Source organism: Piliocolobus tephrosceles, chromosome 9 (genome assembly GCF_002776525.5).
Source record: "Piliocolobus tephrosceles isolate RC106 chromosome 9, ASM277652v3, whole genome shotgun sequence".
NCBI lineage: Eukaryota > Metazoa > Chordata > Mammalia > Primates > Cercopithecidae > Piliocolobus > Piliocolobus tephrosceles.
The window spans coordinates 35,849,115-35,870,606 of record NC_045442.1 but is presented as its reverse complement, the minus strand read 5'-3'; the positions used below and the strand labels follow the sequence as shown (position 1 = coordinate 35,870,606).

General features: G+C 49.0%; 1 long non-coding RNA gene across 1 annotated transcript; it reads right to left on the bottom strand.

Annotated features, from left to right (window-relative positions):
• Positions 1–737: 737 nt before the first annotated feature.
• LOC111538775 lies at positions 738–19,796 on the bottom strand. Its single transcript, XR_002730456.1, has 3 exons — positions 19,663–19,796; positions 2,158–2,292; positions 738–890 (listed from the first exon to the last, which is right to left on the bottom strand). It is a non-coding gene; the product is annotated as an uncharacterized LOC111538775 (long non-coding RNA).
• Between the last annotated feature and the right edge of the window lie 1,696 nt (positions 19,797–21,492).

The window sequence follows — 21,492 nt, the reverse complement described above, 5'->3', positions numbered from 1 at the left end:
TTGGTGCCCAGCAATATGTTATTATTTTTTATACGCTCTCTGGAGGATAGGTTGGGCCAGCACCCCCCTGCTGGTGTGACTGGGCCATGACCAGGGTCCCTAAGCTCGCTGTGCTTCTTTGGAAAGACGCTTCCTCCATCCCTCCCGTCTCTTCCACAGGAGCCCAGGAGCAGGATTCCTGCTGACAGCCCCTCCCACCCGCAGGCATCCCACTGATGGCAAAATGCAGCCCCTCTGCTGGCTCTGGGCTCCCTCCCTGCCAGAAGCTCAGTGAGCATCCGGGGAGGATGGCTGGCAGCCTGTGTGCCACCTCATTCCGGAGGAATTTCCCCACTTCCCAAAGCGGTCCAGTGGCTGGGGGCCCCGGAGCCTGGGTGGCCTGATTTAGATGCTGGGAGCAGGGCCCCAGCTGCAGTCTTCCCTAGCCAGCCAAAACTCCTTCTGCCAGAGAGGTTTTTTTTCTAAAGGCTCTCTGGTCTTGTGCATTTCTGCCCCAGAGAGCTGTTATTTCTAGATCACTGGGCTGCACCCAAGTGTGGGAGTAAGGTACCGCAGTCACTCGGTCACTCTGCTGCACCAAGCTCCTCTTTCTTTAGGCACACCACCTGGAGCATCTGCAGGTGTCTCTCAGACCCCCTCCCCTCCCAATAGTCCCAGCCTCATCCCCTGTCAAACCTTGTTGACCCATGTCCCATTTGCTTATTGCCTGGCCTGTTGGAGTGACTGACAGTCCGATTCCTTCCTCATTTATTGTGTCCCTCTGGGACATTCAGGAGACAACAGTGCTTTCATTCAGAGAGTGGCAAATGGAATTGCAGGCTGGCGGTGGTGGGATTTTGGAATAGGCTGGCCTCCCGTCTCTGGATTCCCACTAGGGAAGTGGAGACTCCCTGGAAAGAGGACAAGATCAGGTATCAGATAGACCGGAGTTGGAATCCTGTCTTTCTTTTTTTTTTTTGAGACGGAGTCTCGCTCTGTCGCCCAGGCTGGAGTGCAGTGGCCAGATCTCAGCTCACTGCAAGCTCCGCCTCCCAGGTTCACGCCATTCTCCTGCCTCAGCCTCCCAAGTAGCTGGGACTACAGGCGCCCGCCACCTCGCCCGGCTAGTTTTTTGTATTTTTTAGTAGAGATGGGGTTTCACCGGGTTAGCCAGGATGGTCTCGATCTCCTGACCTCGTGATCCGCCCGTCTCGGCCTCCCAAAGTGCTGGGATTACAGGCTTGAGCCACCGCGCCCGGCCCGGAATCCTGTCTTTCTTACTTGGATGTGTCCTCTTGGGAAAGTTCCTTGCCCGTCTGTAGAATGAGTGTAGCAGAGGTACCATGCCTCCCAGGAGGGCTGGGGGGACTAAGTGAAATGATGAATATGAGGCCCTTGGCTTGGGGCCTGGCACAGAGTAAGGGTCAACAAATGGGAGTGGTCCTGCTGCACCAGGATGTGGGTCAGGTCTTCTGCCTGCCAAGTGCTGAGCCATCAGTGGTACCCAGCTACCCCAGGGCTATCTGAAGCAATGCAGGAGCCAGCTGGTCCCCTGGAACCTGCCCTGGGCATGGGCAAAGGCTCCTCCTCCTGGGATCCAGCATCTCTCTGGCTGTGGCTCTCCATGCAGGACCTGCTCCTTCCACCTTGCTCTTTCTGTCTGGGCAGTCAGGGCTGATGAAGCTGACCACCCTGGAGCCACAGGGAAGTCTCTGCCTGTTGTGTTTGGTATATCCTCTGACACTCAGTGACTTCTATTTCACAGACCTCTTGAGGATCCTGATTTCCTGCTGTCTTGTGTGTAAAATGACTCAAATGAGGGACAGAAACCCAGACACACATGAACAGCTGGAACACAGAAGAATTTGCAAATCCCGGGGTATCAGGCCTGGGAGAGCCCTGAGGGTCGTGAGACCCACCTGCTCTGTCAATGATAGACAGCCCGAGGTCCAGAGAGGGCCTGTTACCTGTCACAGGTCACACAGCTTGTAAAGGACTGAGCTAGGGTTCAAACCTGGATTTCCTGATTCCCCATCCAGTGCTCTCTCCACTGCACCCCACCAGCCTGAACCGTCAGTGTGCTGGGGACCCCACAGGGAACCCCACTTTCAGTTCCTGTCTCCATGTCTTGACCCGCATCCCCATACTGGAATCAGGTAGAAAGTCACAGGGAGCAACTGACAGCGTGGGGATTGGTGAGGATCAGGATGGTCTCTAATTCCAAATGGGCCACTTACAAGAACTCGCTGACTGCCTCCTCTCCACGCCTCTGTCCGTGCTTTTTCTGTAGTCTGGATTGCTCTCCTCCCAACTCTGCTGGTCAAAATAGCCTTCTCACACCTCCCAGGTACCACCCCTTCCAACTCCCACACCTCTCAGATCCCAGCCCTCTCAGGTCCCACCCCTCCCGGATCCCATCCCTCCCGGATCCCACCCCTCCCAGCTCCCACCCCTCCTAGGTCCCACCCCTCCCAACTCCCCCTCTTCCTAGGTCCTACCCCTCCTGGATCCCACCCCTCCCAGCTCCCACCCCTCCCAGATCCCACACCTCCCGAAAAGCTTTGTGCAGAAAAGGAAGGACTGTGCACTGTTCCTTTGTGCCCCATATAGCACTTTGTTTATGCTGCTTTTATCACATAGTTTCTTGTTTTCATTGTTGGCTGAAGGAAATGGCCCTTTCCCGCTTTCATTCTAAGACATTTGGGAGCCAAGTCAGCTTCAGAGGAAGCCAGGAATCACCTGCGTCCCGACCATAGCACTCAGCGGGAGCTTTTCTGCTGCTGAGGCTGGGGTGGCCTGGCTTCCTCCCACCCGGCCAAACTGTCATCTTCCCTCAGTTTGTGGGAAGTGAGTCTGTTCATCTCTGAAATACTCTTAACAGGCACTTTTAAACTAGACATTGGGTCCTTCTGTAAACCTGTTCTGGCACAGATGCTTACAAACACTCATCTTTCCAGTAGGGTCCCGAGACCAGATGGCCTGGTGCCCACAGTGTCGCAAAAGGCTGGAGTTTGGTTGGTTTCCCCTGCCTAGAAAATAAAGGAAAAGAAGATGTGGCATCCACCTAACCAGGCTCTCCCGCTGAGGATTTCCAGCTCTCAGAAATCTCACATTGTTAAGAGCTATCATGTCTGAGTTGGGGCCTGCTATCACCTGCACCTCCCAAGCAGCCCGTGCAGGAAGTTGGACCTCAGAGCCAATCAAAGCCTTAGGATTCCAGGGATCTGCTGGTGTCCTCCTCCTGTCATGGACCAGAGATCCTAGCAAAAGCCAATGATTGGCTCCACGCAGACTTTGTAGCTGACACTTAATGCCTTCTTCCTGTATACCGGGTACTGTGACAAGAGCTTGTATGTTATCACATGTAATCATCCCGATAACCTTAAAGCACAGGTGATATTGTCACCATTTCATAGATGCAGAAATTGAGGCCTTGGGATGTTGAGCCATGTGCCCAAGGTCACACACAGCTAGAAGGCTGCCAGCTGGGACTGGAATCCAGCTCTTGCTGACCAGAAAACCTGTGCAAATGACCATTGCACCACCCTGCCATCAGGTCACCTCTGCCCCCTAACACCTGATCCCAGCTTTCTAGAATAAGGCCAGTGTACTCGTAGAGTTTCCAGGTTCGGCTTAACGTGGGCTTAAATGCCATCAGGGTGGAACTCCACTCCTTCCATTAGGAAACTGCTGCCCAACCTCAGAGCTTTGCCAGGAGAAAATGGTTCCTGCCACTAGGCCTAAAATTCCCAGGGATCCATCTCATACCATTTTGCATAATTATACCCTCTCATGTCATCCCCAATACTTCCCCTCCCTCAAAGGCCTTCACACCCCTTGGAGCCTTGCGTGCAATTATCCTATTCTGTTTAACTTGGCAAAGCCCAGAATGTGGGTCTTTTCATCTGTTATAATTATTCCATTTCCCTTGTTCCTGCATTGTTTCGGATATTTCATCTCTGAACACCCTCCAACTGCAGGGTACCCTCTGGAACAGTGGTTGCCAAGAGCCCAATGCTGCAGTCAGGAAAGATCTCATTAGGAGCAGATGGAGGGAGGGAACATCCCCACTGGGCAGGGGTTGCCCAAGCTGCCAGTAACAATGCCATCTGGAGGGTCTTACCTCTTCCATTCCTGGGCATCCAGGGCTGCCCAGACGCTAGTCTGAAGGCAGAAGAGGCTTACCAATTGCTCTCTGGGCACGGAGGGTGTGGATAGACCCCTCTCTGAGCAGGGACATGGGTCTGAGTCTGTCTACATGTCTCTCACCTCAGCCTTGTTTCACTACTCTAGTTCAGCTGTTCGTTTATTTAACAAACATTTGTCAAAGACCTGCCACATGCCAGACCTAGAGCTGGGTGGTGGGGATGCCATGGTAAATAGAGGCATGCAGTCCCTGCCCTCAAGGGACGTATGTTCCAGTACATGGGAAAGACAGTAAGCAAGCAAAGCAGCTGATGCATATGGACAGTTGAGGCACAAGGAGGGCAAGGGGCAGAGTCCAGGGAAGGAGAGTAACAAGTGGTCCCGCTGAAGTGGGGGTGGTCAAGAGGGGCCTCTGAGCAGGCGGCACTGAAGCTGAGACCTGAAGATGGGAAGGACCCTGCTAGAGAAAGATGTGGGAGGTCGCTTTCTGAAAGAGGTGACAGGGTATACAAAACCCTGGGCAGGAGAGGCTTGGCTGAGTGGAAGGATGGATGGAAGGGCAGTGGGCATGAGCTGAGGCTGGAGGGCTGGCAGCCCAGACTGGGAGGAGGTTACGTATGATTGCAAATACCTGCCTCTCCCACTCACTTGCTGTGTGGCATGAGCAAGTCACTAACTTAGGTCTTCTCTTTGGTAAAATGGAGAAGGAAGATCAGGCACAGTGGCTCATGCCTATAATCTCAGCAATTTGGGAGGCTGGGGCAGGAGGATCACTTGAAGCCAGGAGTTTAAAACTAGCCTGAGCAACATAGCAAGAACCTGTCCCTATGGAAAAAAAAAAAAAAAAAAAAAAAAAAAAATTAGCTGGGCACAGTGATGTGCGCCTGTAGTCCAAGGAACTCAGGAGGCTGAAGTGGGAGGATCACTTGAGCCTGGGAGTTCCAGAGTGTAGTGAGCTATGATGTGCACTCCAGCCTGGGTGACAGAGTGAGACCCTATCTCTTAAAAAGAAATGGAGATGGTAATTCCCCCTTCCTAAACGTGTCAGGAGGCTTCAATGGGAAGCAAGGCTGTTCCAGGCCCAGGGCAAGCCCTGCATGCAGGGAGCAATTCTTTTCTTTTTTTCACCCCTAGTTCCTTAAGGAAAAACATTCTAATGTCTCGGATCTCTCTCTCCAACCCACTCTTGTCCACTGTCCTTCCCCTCCCAAATGTGAGGTTCTCCCATTCTAAGTGACACCCAGACAGAACTGGCCAGACTTCAGCCATAACGCGTCCAGTTGTCTCAACTCCATGTTGTTTGAGCTCTGCTGGTCCCAGATGGTGACACAACGGACAGGGCTTCTGCCCCCACGGTGGGCTTGCAGGTGTGCCTTCATCTCACTTGTATTCTCTCTCCTTTTTAATCTTCAGATTGTTTTAATTAGTTATTCAGTGGGTACAAAATAATTTTTCTGGCATCTGTGTGAAGTATAAAGAATGAGAACACAGCGAACACCTGCGTACCCACCGCTCGGTTTAAGGAGAGCGTTTCCTTCCTATTTGGACTTATGCGTCTGCATCTCCCCAAGTTTGCCTACAGCTAATCGCTTTCTTCAATTTCGTGTTTATCTTTTTATTTCTTTTCTTTATAGTTTTGCACTTATGTTTACATACCCATGTAACATATTGTTTTAGTTTCTGCATGCTTTGGAACTTTATGTAAATATAAATGCAACCACACTGTATGTATCTTTCATTTGCCTTTTTTGTTCAACCTGGTTTTTTTGAGATCCGTGTTATAACTGGTTTTTTTGCTCTTGTCCCCCATGTTGGAGTGCAATGGCTCGATCTTGGCTCACTTGAACCTCCCTGGTTCAAGCAATTCTCCTGCTTCAGCCTCCCGAGTAGCTGGGATTACAGGTGCCCGCCACCATGCCCGGCTAATATTTGTATTTTTAGTAAAGATGGGGTTTTACCATGTTGGTCAGGCTTGTCTCGAACTCCTGACCTCAAGTGATTTGCCCACCTCGGCTTCCCAAAGTGCTGGGATTACAGGCATGAGCCACTGCGCCTGGTCGGTTACTGTTATATAGTTATTCTATTATGGGAGTAGATCATGATTTAATTATTCATTCTCTGATCTAAGGATGTTTGGAGCTGTTTTCAGGTTTTTTCTTTCACAGTGCTGCTGAGAACATTCCGGTTCGTAACTGGACCCACAGATGCAATGGTGTTGATCTAGGAGTGGAATTGCTGGGTTATGGAGTAAGGCTAAATTGTTTTCCAAAGCGGCTGTACCTGCTGATACTCCCTTTGGCAGTATAGAAGTATTCCTGTTGATCCACAGCCTTCCCAGCCCATGCTTGGTATCTTTTTAAGTTTTGTTGAGTTAGAGGGTGGTATCTCATTGTGATCCCCCTCAGTGTTCCAGTGTATTCTTCAAAGCAGCCATTTTTGTCTTCGCCAAGGTTAAGATTACTCTCTCCTCTTCAGAGTCTGTTTCCAGGCCCACCCTCTACCCTTCTTGACTATGGCAGAAAAGGATGCAGCCTTCCTTCTCTCTCAAGCCTGGGCTCTTTTCTCTCTAATGTAGGAGCCTACTTCTCCCCTTCCTCCCCATCATCTCCAGTGTCCCCATATTTATGATTTCCAGATTTCATGAATGAGTAGTGTGGTACGTAGTGTTGGTCACATACCCATACTCTGGCTATTTTCTGGAAATAGTATTTCCTCTTCCTATAGACTCTGAAAATGCTGGATAGCTTCCTGGCTGCCCTTGCAACTAGACGTGGCCATGGGACCAAGTTCTGGTCAATATGATACAGGGGCATGTTTACTGGGAGGCTTCTGAGAAAGATTTATCTCCTTGAAAAAAGGAAGTAGGTTCTCCCTCCTTCTGCCTGCTATGGATGTTTATACATGAGAACATGATGTTTGGAACTGCAGCAGCCACCTTGCAAGTCCGGGCAGTAAGTCTGCGGATGAGAAGCCAGTGTGCTTGGGATGTAGAGAAAGGATGAAAAAGGCCTGGATTCTTAGGGACACTGGGGGGCCAGGGAGCTAATTCTGGAGCTGCCACCCTATAGACTGCTTGTTATGTTAATCAGATGTCTTTATTCTCAAATGATGTTCATAGGATAATCTGTTTGCAGCCCCAAAATCCTGACTTTGGCCTTTGTAGCAATTTCTGACTCTTTTTGTACTCCAAATCACGCTCTCTAAAGACTCAGTAATGTAATTCCTGCCAATCCAGTTCATCCTGAACTTCCTATAATACCTGACACTGTTCATCCACCTTCTGGAGGGCTTTTCCCTCTTGGGCTTCTGTGATGCTCCAGGGTCTGGGGTCTTCAGCTGCTGTCATCTTTTTCTCCTTACACTGACTCCTTCTCTCCATGAGTTACTTTTGCTGAACACCTGCTACAGACCAGGAGCTGAACATGGTTCTTTCCAGAGGTCATTTTACTCCCTACAAAACTCCTGTGACTTTGGTATTACAATTTCCACTTCACAGATGTGGAGCCTAAGCTCAGAGATGGTAATTAACTCATCCACAGTGATGGACTTAGTAAGTGACACACAGCTGGGATTTGAACTGAGGTATCTTCAATTTCAATTACACCATCTCGCCCAAGGCTAGACAGCCAGTCTCTTTCTCGTAGCTCTTTTTAACGCTCTCCTGAGGTCAAATGACACATTCTTATTGTATTAGGCCATTCTTGCATTGCTATAATAAAATACCTGAGACACAGCCTGGCGCAGTGGCTTGTGCCTGTAGTCTCAGTACTTTGGGAGGCCAAGGAGGGCAGATTGCCTGAGTCCAGTAGTTCAAGACCAGCCTGGGCAATATGGTGAAACCCTATCTCTACCAAAAATACAAAAATTAGGCAAGCGTGGTGGCTTGTAACTGTGGTCCCAGCTATTCAGGAGACTGAGGTGGGAGAATCATTTGATCTTGGGAAGTTGAGGCTGCAATGAACCACGATAGCACCACTGTACTGTAGCCTGGGTGACAGAGTGAGACCCTGTCTTAAAAAATACCTGAGACTGGGTAATTCATAAAGAAAAGAGGTTTAATTGGCTCATAGTTCTTCAGGCTTTACAGGAAGCGTGGTGCTAGCATCTGCTCGGCTTCTGGTGAAGGCTCAGGGAGCTTTCAACCATGGTGGAAGGCAAAAGGGGAACAGGAATGTCACATGGGGGCCATACACTTTTAGACAGAAAGATCTTGCGAGAACTCACTCACTATTGTGAGGACAGCACCAAAAGGATGATGCCAAACCATTCGTGGAAATCCACCCCCACGGTCCAGTCACCTCCCACCAGGCCCCACCTCCAATACTGGAGATTACAGTTCAACATGAGATTTGGGTGGGGACAAATATACAAATGATATCACTCACTGCATCAATTCTAGAGAGGTCTCCCAAGTTTTTCCCACAGTCTTACACGATCCCTTCAGTCCTGAAAAACCACGAAGGCTTCTCCTCTCCCCTTACATCTGCCATGTGTACTTCTCACCTGGTCTGCCTTTATGGTTTCTGACCACAGCATCTTTCAACCATGGAGATGGATGGGTCATCCTACATTCTTTCTTCCACCCCTCCCTTCTCCATCTCATATTCTCAGTCAGAAGCAGCAGCCCTGGGTGACCCCATTGAAAATGTTTCTCACATCTGTCCCTTTGTCCTCACTCCTAGGCCATGCCCCATACCTCACCACCTGGTGCTTCCCCTTCTCATCCATCCCCGAGACTGCTCCCAGATGGGTGGTTCCAATACATTGCTTTCCTGATGCCCTCACCTGCTCCCATTGCTTATATGGCCCAGTCGTGGCTTTCATGGCCCTTCATGATCTGGCTCCAGCTTTGGTTCTTGATAGAGCAGTTCAAATCTGCCAGCATGGGCTGCTGTTTCCAGACATACCTTCCCCTTTCTTAACTTCCAGCTGCCCACTCTCCACCCCCATACTGTCTGGCATCTTCCTCCCCTAAGCAGAAAACACCTCATCTTTCAATACCCACCTCTAGTCCTATGGGTGAGGGGAAGACTTCTGTTACTAGACTGCTGGGATCTCTCCCCCCTCAGCTTTCCTATAACTCTTGCTGTCTCTACAGGTTCCTGGGGCACCTGTCAGATGCTCACTGTGTCATGGTGTCTGAGCCAGATTTCCCACACAAGACCATAAAGTTCTTTACGATTGGAACCATGCCTCTCCCTATCTCAACCTTGGGGAACTGAATGGAGATGTTCCCTTTCCTGTAAGTCAACTCACCTGCCTGTATAAATATTAACTGAGCATTTACTATGTTCCAGGTTCTATTCTAGGCACTAGGAATGCAGTTGAGGAGACAAAGTTCCTGCCTTTAGGAGTTTATGATGTAATAGGGAAGACAAACAAATAAATTGTAGAAAGAATGACTTATTATAGGGAAAGTATAGGGTGCTCGTAATAGGGGTGCACATAACCAAGGCCAGAGTGACAGGAAAGGCTTCATCCCAGGGAAGGAAATTGTAAATCGAGACTAGAAGAGGTTTAGCCAGGTGAAGAGGCAGGTGAAGAGCAAGGAATATTCCAGGTAGAGCACATGTGAAATCTCAGAAGTGAGAGACAACACAGCACATTTGAGAGAGTGGAAAACCAAAGTCTACTCTGGCTGTGGCTGGCATGGAGTGTGTGTGGAAGAGAAGTGGTAAGAAGGGCTAGGAGGGGTGGTGTGTGGGGGCCAGATGCACTGGACCCAGGAGAGAGAGGAGTCCTGGGTATTGTGGCCTTGGTGAGGAGGGATGGCACTTTTTTTTTTTTTTTTTGAGGTGGAGTCTCGCTGTGTCTCCCAGGCTTGAGTGTGGTGGCATGATCTCGGCTCACTGCAACCTCCACCTCCTGGGTTCAAGCGATTCTCTCGCCTCAGCCTCCTGAGTAGCTGAGACTACACGTGCATACCACTACACCTGGATAATTTTTGTATTTTTTTGTGGAGATGGTGTTTCACCATGTTGGCCAACATGGCTGGTTTCACCCCTAGCCTCAAGCAATCTGTCCACCTTGGCTTCCCAAAGTGCTGGGATTATAGGCGTGAGCCCCCGCACCTGGCCCCAGCGCTTTTTGGCCAAGGAAGCTTTAGGTCCTGGGGCATATCAGGGGCCTAGCAGGAGGAATAGATGACGTGGAGGCAGGAAATGGTGAAATGGCTGCTAGAACTCGGAAGACTATGGAAGTGTTCCAATTGCCGGAACTTGCCCTGTGACCTGGGCAATGGTCAGGAATTCCAAAACCTCTAAGGAGTTTACCAGGCAAAGCATGGTAAGATAGAAACCATGCGGGAGGTGTCTAGAAAGCCCTGTATTTGGGAGTGGAATGGTTCAAGAAAGGCTTCCTGGCCCTGATGGACTTCAAGATGCGTCTGCAACATGGGACCGATAGTGCTGGGCATCGGTGTGGTGAGAAAGGTGTTCTCCTTCCTGCCATTGCCCAGAACGGAACAGTACCTGGAACATAGGAGATGCTCAATCTTAGCCTGTGGCTAAGGGCTTCTGGCTCTGGGGCCCCTGGTGGCCAGTTACCCCTGGGACCTCTGGTTCTCCTTTCCAAAGCAGAAACTGACCTTGGGAGAGTGAGATTGGCAAAGGCCACTTCCTCATCATTTGTGTCCTTCCCAGTCTCTACCAAGCTAAGCAAATAGCTACTTTCTTTCCAAGGTAATTGGACCAATTTGTCCAAACATGGAAAGCCAATAAGTGGGTCTGAAGTCTTTATCTATTATGGCACCACCCCTATTGTCTATAATTTAGTATCATCTGCAAAATGAAATTTTCATTTATACACCCTCCCATAGAACAAATCAGATACAAAATGATAGATTCTAACAGTATCTCAAAGAAGCTCCCTTTCCAGAGAACTCTGCTTTAATTAATTCAACAAGTATTTATTGAACCAGGCATTATTCTAGGCATTTGGGATACATCAGTGAACATAGCAAAGATCCTTACCTAAGCTTGCAATTTAGCAGGCAAGACAAACAGAAGACATAATAAGGAAATTATACAGTTTGCTAGAAAAGGTGATGAGTGCTACAGAAAAGGACTGGAAGGGGGACTAAACAGAGAGTTCTCTTTTCCACAAGCCAACCTACCTGAGTGGGAAGGAGGATGGGAAGGACAGAAGGGAAGGAAGAGATAGGACACAACGTCTGTGTTTTACTGCCTGCATAAGACTTTGTCCCTGGTTGGAATTTTAAACTAATTGCATGTATTACTTTGATAAAAATGAAGTTTAAATAGTGACATAACTATATTGGGAGGGGAGGGCATCGGTGTGACCCAAGTTCTTTTCTGTCGCTGAAGAAAACAGGACAAAGTTTCTAAAGTGAATAAATCAAGAGATAGAAGCACAGGTATAGGTCAGGCATGGTGGCTCACGCCTGTAATCACAGCACCTTGGGATGCTGAGGCAGGAGGATCACTTCAGGTCAGGAGTTCAAGACCAGCCTGGCCAACACGGTGAAACTGTCTCTACTAAAAATACAAAAATTAGCCAGGCATGGTGGCACACACTTGTAATCCCAGTGACTAGGGAGGCTGAGGCAGGGAAATCACTTGAACCCAGGATGTGGAGGTTGCAGTGAGCCGAGATCATACCACTGCACTTCAGCCTGGGTGACAGAGCGAGACTCTGTCTTGAAAAAAAAAGTACAGGTATACCATTTAGAAAGTAAAGATCATTATCAGAAGAATTTAAAACAGAAACCACGAAAACAGTGAAAAGTCATTTCTTCTAGAGGAAAGAAGACAGACTGGGAAGGTTCAGGACAGAGTTGGTGGGGGACTCTTGCCTTTTTAAAATAAGCCTTGCTGTATGTTTGGGGTTTTAAACTCATAGGCATGTGTTACTTTGATGATTAAAAAAAATTCTGCTGAGCACTTGAGGGTGTCCATGATTATGGGAGATACCTTTGGGACTTCTGCAGGGAGTGGAGAGTGGTAGAGCAAGTTCTGCCTCATTTCATCCAAATCCACTTTCTTCTGTTTGTTTTATGTATCTGACTTTCATGTGAGACTTTGAACAAAGGGTTCTGCAGCTAAAATTGGTTTGAACTCTATGATCCCTTTTGGCTCTCGTAATTAATGATGCTTTATAAGCACCTGTTACCCTTTGTGCTCATGTCTATTTACTTCCTGAAATAATTTCCTTAATTTAGCCAGAAGCCTTGCAGTCTTCCCCCAGTTGGCTATGGTGTGAAATGATTGGTGAGTTTGCTGCCAGTTTGCTTGGTGTAGAAGTGAGACCGTGCAGTCAGTCATTCCTGAGTGCTACTTCAGAGGGCCTCTGGAGCCACTGTTAGAACAAAGGTCCCATGGGCATTCTGTCTGGCCTCCAGCACAGTGGCTATTGAAACAACAGGTAAACATTTTGGCCAATAATTCCCCAATGTCATCTCAGTATCTGCAGTCTCTCCTGTGCAGCTGTGAATCTGCTTATAGAATCTACTTATAGAACCTTGCCTCCCACTCCACTTCCTGGGGATGGGGAAGAGAGAGACAGACAGAGAGAGAGAGAGAGAGAGAGAGAGAGAGAGATACTGTGAATGAAGTTAGGAAAGGGAGGGAGGGAGGCAACTCCCCTTTAGCTTAGTCACCTCCTAGTGACTCCACTTCCAGACATGTGTCATAGTCGGCCTACTCTTGCTCTTGTTCTATTTTTAGGGCATGTCCACTCCATTCATGTTTCTTGGGCCTCTGTAGTTGTTGCCATTTCTGCCTGGCAGCTGCTTTCTTGAATTCGAGGTTCCAGAGGTTCTGTGTTTCCAGGCACCTTTCATGCACCCTTGCCTTTGCACACTGTTTTTCGTCTGGTGTCTGTGGATCTGACACTAATCCTTGGAGGCCATGATCAAATGCCATGTAGTTTGTAAAACCTTTCTGGGCCCCCAACTCTGGAGAATCTGTCTCCACCTTAGCACTTATCACAGACCCTGGCCATCTCTCGATTGCATGTTGGTGTCCTTGGGGGGTTGGAAACATCCCATGGTCGTCTCTCTGAGGCATACAGTGGATGTTTAATAACTGCTTGCCGAGTGAAATGAAGTATATTTGCCGATATCTCTTCTATGCTTTAGGAAATCCCACTGGGCCTGCAAGAAATGTCAGTGTGGGAAGATTTCTCTCAAGGCATCACCATAAATCTTTTCCTGTTTCCTTCTTGAAAGACAAGATGTGGAAGAGTCAGGTAACATCTAGAGAAAGCCTCTAATATTTGGATGAATTCTATCTGGGGAGGGGGAATTCTTGCCACCATTTTACAGATCAGAAATCTGAGGCTCAGAGAGATTGAGACTTGCTAATGATTACATAGTAAATAGCAGAGCCAGAGGTTGAAACCTGTGTCATCTGACTCCAGGGACGCCATTTCCTACCACACACTTCCTTGTAGTCTCCACAGTGTGCTGTGAGATGACACCGTTTAAGACTTTCCAGACCACAAGTTCCCCCTCAAGCATTCATGCGATTATTTTCCATCCAGACCCAAGTGCTGAGAATTTCCTTGTCTCCCCTGCTTTTTCTTCATCTTCCTGAGGTTTGCTAGCTCATTCTCTGGCTTCTCTGCAGCCTGCAAGAGTTTGTTTTTCTCTCATCTCTTTCCAGATATTATGATTTCCAAATCTTTCTGTTGGTTTCTTTTTCCGGCTGTGGTCCTTTATTGGGAGGCTTTCCAATGCAGCCGCAGATCGGAGGATGATAACACTGAATTAGTTAGTGGATCTTCTTTGATGTTATTTTGTGGGTGAACTCATTAATTTATGACAAAAAAAATCAAAGACTTAGGCTCTTGCATAGGACTGGGTTGTCCCAAGGCAGCTGGATAATAATGATTAGTCAGATTAAATCTCAAAGAGCTCTCTGCCTCAAATATAGGGGTTAAAGTCCAGATGACTGCATCTGGGAACATCCCATCCTCTAGCATCCCATCACAGCCTTGAGTCAGCGCAACGTGGAACGCACCCCACTCTGAATGTGGGTCTGTCTCTGTGGCTTCCACTTTGAGGCCACTAAGACTTCAGGTCTGTCCAGATTGTTACAACGCTGGAGGCAATGTAGGGGAAATAGGGTGAGGCTGTGAAAGCCTCTTTCCCATCAGAGCAGCTGGATATTAAACGGGATCATTTGTCCTTGCATGAGTGATCTCAAAGCCCTCTGTAGACTCTAGTCCTGTGACGTCAATGGGGAGAACTCTCTCTGGGCTACACGGGGAAGTGCCAGCTCCATGCTTGGCATGGAGCAAGCTTTCTATAGGTACTGGTTGAATGATGGACCAAGCTTTCTAGAGGTAATGGTTGAATGATGTGTGAAAAGCTGTTGGCTAGTAGAAGGGGAGCAGGAGTGGAGCTCAGGTTTTTCTTTACGTGACAAAACCTCCTAACTAGCTCCCATCTGTGGCCGTTTACCGTGCTTCTTTCACCTCTGTGGAAAATTGTCTGTGCTCCTCTCCCAAGCCATCCCCTCTCTGTTTGCCTTGTGTTCCATTCCCTGCTGGCCTGTTAAGGGCTTGCTCCTGCAATTAACCCTCTCTTTTCTGAACTATCAGTGTTTCCCTCTCTACTAGACGATTCCTGTCAGCAGACAAACATGCCCTAATGTTTTCCCTCTTGAAAGGAATCTCTCTTGCTTTCATGTCTCCCTTGGACCCCCATGCTAGTCTTTGCTTCCCTTTGCAGCAGAAAGAGTTGTTTACACTCTCAGTGCCTCTCCTTCCTTTCCTCCATGCTAACTCTCAAACCCACTTTAATCAGGATCTTATCCCTGCACCACTAAAACGACTCTTGTCAAGGTCACTGGTGAACCTTCTTGCTGCCAAGTCCAGTGGTCATTTCTCAGTTCTCATCTTATTCCACCTGCACGCAGTGTTCAATATGGCAGGCAAGGCTCTCTTTCCAGCCTTCTTTGCTTGGCTTCAGGACACCACTCTCTCTTGGGTCTCCTCCTACGTCACTGGCCCCTCTTCTCAGTCTTTTGTCTTCCAGCCTGTCAGTGACCAAGTGTCCTGAATCAGTTCTTGGACAGCTTTTCTAGTTATGCCTACTCCCTTGATGTCTCTAGTCCCATGGTTTTAAATGCTATCCACATACTGAAGGGTCCTGAAGTTATATCTCCAACTCCTCCTCCTCCCTTATAACTTACTTATAACATGTACATCAAACTTCAAACCTAAGTCAACAAAACACAACCAAAATGCTGTGTACCCCAACCCTTCAGGCCTACTCAGTCCCTAGTCTTCCCCTTTCAGTAGACAACCACTCCTTTCTTGTGATGGCTTAGATCTCAAGACTTAGAATCATCTTTGACTATCTCTTATGTATTTATGTATTTATTTATTTTGAGACAAAGTCTTTCTCTGTCCAGGCTGGAGTGCAGTGGCGCAATCTCAGCTTACTGCAGCCTCTGCCTCCTGGGTTCAAGTGATTCTCCTCCCTTAGCCTCCTGAGTAGCTGGGACTACAGGTGTGTGCCCCCATGCCTGGCTAATTTTTGTATTTTTAGTGGAGTCAGGGTTTTGCCACGTTGATCAGGCTGGTCTTGAACACCTGATCTCAAGTGATCCACCCGCCTTGGCCTCCCAAAGTGCTGAGATTACAGGCATGAGCCACCATGCCCAGCCTGTCTTCTTTATACCACACATCAATCCATCACAAGATCCTCTCAGCATTACTTTCAAATTATTTCTAGAATCTGGCCACTTCTTCCCGCTTCTCCTGCTACTACCAAATTCTAAGCCACCACCACATCTTCTAAGCCTGAGCTGCTCTAACAACCTCCTAATTGGTTTTGCAGCTTCTAGTCTTGCCTCCCCTCTGACATCCAGTGGAATCTTTTAAAAACTGCAATTAGATGATGTCACGCCCCTACACTAAACCTTCTTAGGCTTGCCATCTCACTTTATGAGTAGAATCTAAAGTCTTTATTGGGGCCTACAAGACCCTGGAAGACCTGATTCCTGCTACCTCTCTGAACTCAACTCCCAACTCTCTTCCCCTTGCTCACCTCAAGTCTAGCTACACTGGTCTCCCAGGTATTTTTTGTTATTATTATTATTATTTTTTGGAACTGAGTCTCACACTGTCACCCAGGATGGAGCGCAGTGGTGCAATCTCAGCTCACTGCAACCTCCGCCTACCACGTTCAAGTGATTTTCCAGCCTCAGCCTCCCAAGTAGCTAGGATTACATGCAACCACCACCACACCTGGCTAATTTTTGTATTTTTAGTAGAGATGGGCTTTTGCCATGTTGGCCAGTCGAGTCTTGAACTTCTGTCCTCAAGTGATCCACCTACCTTGGACTCCCAAAGTGCTGGGATTACAGGTGTGAGCCACCGCGCCTGGCCTCCTGCTGTTCTTTGAACATACCAAGCCCAGTCCTGCGTCAGGGCCCTTCTGTCCTCTTTGCCTTGTCACTCTTCCTCCGGGTATCTATATGTCTAGGTCTCTCTCTTCCTTCAGGGCTCTACCCAAATTTCACCTTATCAAAAAAAGTATTTCCTGACTATTCCTTTCTAAAATAAGCCGTCTCTATCACTATCTCCTTACCATGTCTTCTTCCTAGCAGTGATCACAACTTGCCATATTTTACACATATTTGCTTATGTCATGGATTGTTACCCCCATTACTATATAAGTTCAGTAAGGACAGAGGCTTTGTATTTTTAGTCATGACTATATCCCAAGTTCCTAGAAGAGTGCCTGATACACAGTAGGCATTCAACAAATAGATGTTGAATGAATAGATTTGTTGAATGGCCTCAACCGGATATCTAGTCATCAGGTTGAGAGAGTGGCTTCCAGAAGGCTGTGGAATTGATGTGATCAAAATCAAGTGGGAGGAACCGTGAAATTTACATGGAGATAATCAGATTATGTGCTCATTTATTACCAGTGACCACTGCAGGATTCATAGATATTCTGTTTGGTCCTTTATGCCAAATCCTATGCCAAACTATAAGGTAGAATGAGACACCTGTCTTTAACTTCTTTAGCATGTCACTTATCCTCTGGGACTCTGTTTTCATCTGCAAATTAGACAGCTGGAGATGTGATCACTGCTCTGCTAGTCTATGGTCTAGGGAGGCAGCACAGTTAAGAGGATCAACCACACAGGCTCTGGAGCTTGACTGCCCATGTCTGAAACCTGTCTCCATTCCCCACAAGCCCTGTGACTTTGGGCAACTTACTCAGCTCCCTCATTTATAAAGTGGGAATAATAAAAAGATCACAAGAACACAACTCAGAGTAATTGTGAGGATTACATAAGATCATACATGTAAAGTGTGTAGCATATGGACTGGCACATGGTAAGTGCTCACTAAATGTTAGCTATTAAAAATGAAAAGTTCTGGGGGAATTTTTGAGGGGTCATTGCTATTAATGTGTTTTAGAGGTGACAAATTGTTCTAGAATATTAGATGATGTGGGAATTTTAAAAGCATGATAATTGGCTGGGTGTGGTGGCTCACGCCTGTAATCCTGGCATTTTGGGAGGCCGAACTGGGCGGATCACCTGAGCTCAGGAGTTTGAGACCAGCCTGGCCAACATGGCGAAGCCCCATCTCTACTAAAAATACAAAAATTAGCTGGGCACGGTGGTGCGTGCAGGTAGTCCCAGCTACTCGGGAGGCTGAAAATCACTTGAACCCAGGAGGCAGAGGCTGTAGTGAGCCGAGATAGCGCCACTGCATTCCAGCCTGGGTGACAGAGCAAGACCCTATCACAATAAAATAAAATAAATAAAATAAAATAAAATAAAATAAAATAAAATAAAATAATAAAATAAAATAAAATAAAATAAAATAAAATAAAATAAAGCATGAGAATGGTATTGTGCCTAGTTCGGATAATGCTCTTCTTCTTGGGAGATGCATGGTAAATGGAAGTACTTACAGATAAAACCTCATGATGTCTGTCACCTTCTAATAATCTAGGCAAATATATCTCTGTTTTTATATCTATCAATAAAGCAAATGTGGCAGAAAGCAATTGTTGGAGCTAGGTAGATGCCATAGTTTATTGTACTATTCTTTCAACTTTTCTGTCTGTTTCAAAATTTCAAAATAAAAGGTTGGAGAAAAAACAAAAGGCCCTAGAAACAGTCTAGTGAAGTCCAACACTCATATCTTACAGAAAGAGAACCATAAGCTCGGAAAACAAGACAGTTGCTCAAGGTTATACAGCTGGAAAAGCCTGGGCCAGAAATCCCGGTCTCCTGGCTGCCAGGTTCTCCCTGTGTGTGGGCTTCAGACTGTCAGGCAGCAGTGAGCTGCAGAGGGGCACACCCCACCACCCCTCAGAGAGACCAAGGGGTACTATGGGTGTGTAAAAAGGCACTTGTGTTGGTGTTTCCTTTTTTATGTTTATTTTATTTATTTAATTATTTTGAGACAGAGTTTCACTCTTGCCGCCTAGGCTGGAGTACAATGGTGCGATCTCAGCTCACTGTAACCTCTGCCTCCCGGGTTCAAGCAATTCTCCTGCTTCAGCCTCCTGAGTACCTGGGACTACGGGCATGCGCCACCATGCCCGGCTAATTTTTTTGTATTTTTGGTAGAGATGGGGTTTCACCATGTTGGCCAGGCTGGTCTTGAACTACTGACCTCAGGTGATCCACTCACCTTGGCATCCGAAAGTGCTGGGATTACAGGCATGAGCCACTGCACCTAGCCTTATTTTTAATTTTTTAAGAGACAGGCTCTTGTTTTATTGCCCAGGTTGGAGTGTAGTGGCACAATCATGGCTAGCTGCAGCCTTGAACTCTTGGATTCAAGTGATTCTCCTGCCTCAGCCTTCTGAGTAGCTGGGACCACAGGCACACATCACAATGTCTGGCTAATGTTTTCATGTTTTGTGCAGACAGGGTCTTGCCCAGGCTTGTCTCGAACTCCTGGGCTCAAGCAATCCTCCCACCTCAGCCTCCCAAAGTGTTGGGATTACAGGTGTGAACCACTGCGCCTGGTCTCCTTTTTATTAAACAAATAGCTCATTTAGTTGGAATTTATGATGTCAAAAATGTGAAGGTGGCACCAGAGCCAGACCTGCTATCCTTGGAGAGTGAGCATACCGGTTTGGCACCATCTGCTTGTGGTTTTGAGTGGTGGTGGTAGTGGTGGTGCGTGTGTGTAAACTCGGGTTGCAGAGGAGAGAGGGAAGAGTAAAAGGGTGGGGCCCAGGTCCAGGAAGATCAGCAAGGAGAGACTGGCTTCAATTCTGGAGCTCCCTGAAAGAAGTGACTCCAGGCTATGGCTGTGAACGAAATGTGGGCACGTATTTAAAGAAAGGAAATGTTTCTCTGCGGTCAGCAGGATCTTTGTCTAGCTAGTGGGGTTCCAGGAAGTGCAAAGGAGAGGGGAAAGGAGGGGCCGTCCGTGCAAGCCTGGCTGTGTGTATATGGGGGGAGCACACAGCGAGGAAAAGGGAGAGAAAGAAGAGAAATTATTCTGAAGAGGAAGCCGGGGGCGGGGCGGGGGAGGGGTAGAGCCGGGGCACTGGGGGTGGCTGGAAAGGTAGAGAGGTCGCACCTGGGGGCCTGCGACAGGCTCGGGAGCAGTCAGCCTTCGCAGGCTGAAGCGTCTTGCCCCAGAAAAATCCCTGCCCCACTCTCCTTCAGGCTGGATGTCCCGGGGGCCGCGGCAGCGAGCGCAGAGCTCCGGGGCTCTCACGAGGGGGAGGGCAGGAAGGAGAGGCGGGGCCTCGCGCGGGGCGGGAGTCGAGCCTGTGGCCCGGGCGGGGCTCCTCTCCGGCGGCGCCGGAGTCTGGGGGCCGCGGCCTCCCCCTCCTGGCCCGCGGCGGCTCCTGGCCCCTCCTCCCCCCGCCGCCCCCACCCCTGCCGCCGCCGCCGCCGCCAAAGCTAAACCCGGCCGTTGCCTGCAGGAGCCGCGGCAGCGGGCGATCGGGCCGTGAGGAGCCTCGGGCGCGGCCTCGCCTCCCGGGCCCGGCGCCTGCCTCAGCACCGCGGAGAGCGCCGCGCCCCTTGCCTGGACCCCGCCGCCCGCCCGCCCCCGGCCCACCTGTGCCCGGGCCCGCGGCGCCCGCATCAGCACTGCGGACAGCGCCCCGGGCCCCAGCTCGCAGCCGCCACCGCCCATCTGCTCCCGGGGTCAGCACCGCGGACAGCCCCCCTCGCCCGGCCTCGCGACAGCCTCCGAGCGCCCCCTGATCATGGCCACTGAGGTAGGGGTGAGCGCCCGACTCGCAGGCAGTGCCCGATTGCCGCAGGACCAAATGCCCTAGGGGCTGGTTGGGCAGAAGGGGGAGGCGGGAGTTGGGGGTGGGATGGGGTGATTCCCCGGGTCAGGTCTGGAGGGAGGAGGTAGGGGCTTAGTGAGGGCTCATCTCCCCCTTGCGTGTCAATCTTCCCCTCGCCCCACCTGAGCCCCTAAGCTGTCCGCGACACTTGTTGGCATTAGTGCCAGGGTTGCTTCAGGGCCCCAGGCTGGACTTTCCCCTTCCCTGGACTTCACAAGTCCTGAAACCGCTTTCCTAGAGGGTTGGAGACGCGTGTGTGCGCGTGTGTGAGAGGAGGGAAGGCGGCTGTCCGCCGTTGCTATGCAGTCAGCTTCTGAACCCTAAAGCTTGGCTAAGGGATGACAGACTTACCTCTACATCCGCATTTCCTTTGCGGGAGGGAGGGGACAAAGACATCCTCAGGCTGAGAACCCAAACGGTTGTCCCCACTTTTGCATATCACCCTTCTTGAGTTTTTACCCCATTAGAGATTTTTTTCTTTTTTTTCCCCAGGGTGTCCAAATTTCCCCTCCATCTGATGGGAGGTTCTGCCTTCTTCAGGGTGCAGTGATAGGTGTGTCACCTTCAAGCACTTGAAGGCTGAACCAAGGGGCCTGTTAGCTAAGGGCAGAATCCTGGTGTAATGCTTGAGGTCAGGGATTTCCCCCGCTACCCCTAGGAATTGCCCTTCTCCCCCCTCATTTCAGGACGGAGATTGGGCTGTTTATGTTCCCGCTTTATACGTGGTAAAGGTGATGGATGAAAAACGAGAGGACTGATTTGCTACTCCACACAGCATGTCAGCAGTAGAGCTGAAAGTTTTTGCCTTTGAATTTTTGGAGTGAAACTCAGGACATCAGGGTCTCCCCAGTTCTGATGTTGACTTCCTTTGTGGTGTCTCCCCATTTCCAATCCAGCTGGCATGAGCTGGGGGAGCGCAGAGGCCTTTGAATGATTCAATGCAGTGCTTCTGGGCATCCTAGTGCAGTGTGACATTAATACCAAGTGTAGCTGTTGTTATTCCACTCAAGTTTCCACCACAGAACAAGGTGTCATTGCTTGGCATTGCTTGGCATTCTGACAAGGCACAAGGTTACCTAGGAGGAGAGCTTGCCCCTCAGGAC